This window comes from Typopeltis vanoorti, chromosome 12 (assembly GCF_054136105.1).
Source record: "Typopeltis vanoorti isolate ZY-2024b chromosome 12, IOZ_Tvanoo_1.0, whole genome shotgun sequence".
In the NCBI taxonomy this organism is placed as follows: Eukaryota; Metazoa; Arthropoda; class Arachnida; order Uropygi; family Thelyphonidae; genus Typopeltis; species Typopeltis vanoorti.
In genome coordinates this window covers 40670635-40673171 of record NC_143560.1, presented here as the reverse complement: position 1 = coordinate 40673171, position 2537 = coordinate 40670635, and the positions used below count along the sequence as shown (strand labels likewise).

The window sequence follows — 2537 nt, the reverse complement described above, 5'->3', positions numbered from 1 at the left end:
TGAGACGACCTCCGGATGATCTGCTCAATATTCTTTCTTTTATTTGTTTTCCCAACTCCCTGCCGAATATTCTATCCAATGGATACACTCGAAACTCTTCCCCCTCCCCTTTTTTTTATAACCAACTCCACAACTTTCTGAACAGGTCTTCTACGAAATCTTGTAACGTTCCCCCCCCCCCCTCTTTCTAGCATTTTCTTTTGCTTTTTCTTAGCGTGGCCTTCATTCTTTCTTGACTGTCGATTTCCGTGACCGCTCTAGCAATGTCTGCTGGCCTCACGAAAGCAGTGTGTCACGCTCCAGCCTTTCTATGACAAACCGGTGTATTACTGAAAAGGAAGATGATGTTGCTTCATTGTTCTCTGGGGAAATTAGTGAAGCTTGGATCTCCAACTGTTGGAGTTTTGGTCATTGCTTTTATTACAGTTTTGGCTTCCTTTTTACACTCATAACACCATATAATGGCGCCTTGTATTACGAAACTTCCCGAAATGAGAATCTTCACAAAAAAAAAGTTTATATTTCTCAGTTTTTCTTGGCATGTCACTTTAATTGCACCTTTTTTTTTTTGGTTCTAAATCTTAGCTGTTTCAACTGCACTTACGATATCCGTGGTCATAATGGAAGAGTAAGAGGACAGAGAAAATAATAAAATAAAGAAAGAGCATTTGATGAACTTTAAGAAGGGACTGATAGTCAGGCGATGCTCTAGTTCGCAGAGGATTTGATGATCTCGTTATTGTTCCTTTATTATCTTCTTTTATGTCTTTTATGACGGAGCAACACGCATTAAGAAGGAGGTTAAAAGACTGTTTGGGTAATAAATACTGATTGTTTCAGCCTCTCTTTGTCTGATTTTTGTTTGGAGAGTACCCTCACGTTCTGCGAAACGAACTCTTCTGTCTCTGTCTGTGAACCTAATTAAGGCTACTGGATCTTTCATTCTGGCACCACTCAAATCTATTTATAGCTTAATCTGATTTACAGGCGTTATTATTAAATGTACGAGTTCAATCTTTGTTGCTTTTTTTGTCGTCAGACACGGTGTTAGGGGTCAATGAAACGCCATTCAAGTTATTTTTGCGACTTGCTTTCCGTGATTCGCTACCTCCTGACATGTGCACGACCTGAAAAACAACGCGTAACACACAGCTTATTGTCGTCCATCATTCTGTGCGTTCTATAGCCGGTTTATGTATGTTTTCGAAAAGAGGGGGATTAGTTCACCTCTGAACGACACTGATTAATCTGTGTTTAGTTGAAAGGCTCTTATAAATGTTCCTGGTGTCTTAAAGATTCTAATTCGTCTACACACTACTGCTCAGGAGCCGTGAATAAATAAAGAAATAGAACACTATAAAGGATATTTGTGATAACAAAAGAATTAAGGAAATTAACATCTCAATTTAACATCAAAAGCACTGTCGTATCATGAGGTCTTAGGCAGTTGTGAAAAAAAACTAGTCGACGAGGATGGGATTCGAACCCACGCGGGGAAACCCCAATGGATTAGCAGTCCATCGCCTTAACCACTCGGCCACCTCGTCACACGTATATAGCTTTATGTAAACACATTATCTGTAAATGAAGTTACAAATTTCATTACATATACTATTTATATATGATTCCTCTGCATGAAAGACCACGAAAGGTTATAAACCGCTTATACATTTTTTGTATTGGGATTCGAACCGGCTGCGTGTTGAAGAGTGGAAAGTTTATTCGCCACACCAATCAGCCTTATCATAAGCATTATAATGGAAACCAAACTTGGGTTTCTGCTTTAACTGAGTTCTTTTGAAAGAAATTCTGTTTTATATTTCGAATACGGGACCAAACTCGAGTAACCTACGATGCATAAAAACTAAATAAAAATCAAAACCATTGCTTATGACGATTAAAATTTTCTGGGCCGATAATAGTTAACTGATAATAGTTAGTAATTGTTTTTCTCCTCACAGTCGAGTGAGATGTTAAATTCCTTAATTCTTCTGTTATCACAAATACCCTTTATAGCTGTTCTATTTGTTTATTTATTCACGGCTCCTGAGCAGTAGTTTGTAGACTGAATTAAAATCTTTACGACAACGGGAACATTTATAACAGCCTTTCAAGTAAACACAGATTAATCTGTGTCGTGCAGAGATGAACTAATCCCCCTCTTTTCATACACAAACAGGCCATAGAACGCACAGAGTGGTGGACAGTAACGTCTCTGTCAGTTGATTGGTCGAGCCATAATAGACGTGGTTAGATGAACGCAACAAAAGGTCGAAAAGGTCAAAGGCTTTAAACACAGCAGTTCAGATTTATCTAATTTAGAATATCAAAAGTGTCTTCCGCTGGTCCTGCAAGTGTGTTAATGTCTATTTCCCCTCTTCAACATAAGATATTTTGATTGGTTTTAAGATAGCTTATTTGAATTCCGTTAAGTATTATTGTAAGAGTGATTCTCTCAATGATTCTACACTCGTGAAGAGGTTTTTCTACTAAAAAAATTAAAAAATATAAACATAAATGGCTGGAAGACGTTGAAA

The 2537-nt window shown here is 37.7% G+C and overlaps 1 non-coding gene across 1 annotated transcript; it reads right to left on the bottom strand.

Annotated features, from left to right (window-relative positions):
- Positions 1-1465: 1465 nt before the first annotated feature.
- On the bottom strand, positions 1466-1547 carry TRNAS-GCU (transfer RNA serine (anticodon GCU)). The gene has a single exon. It is a non-coding gene; the product is annotated as a tRNA-Ser (tRNA).
- Positions 1548-2537: the final 990 nt, after the last annotated feature.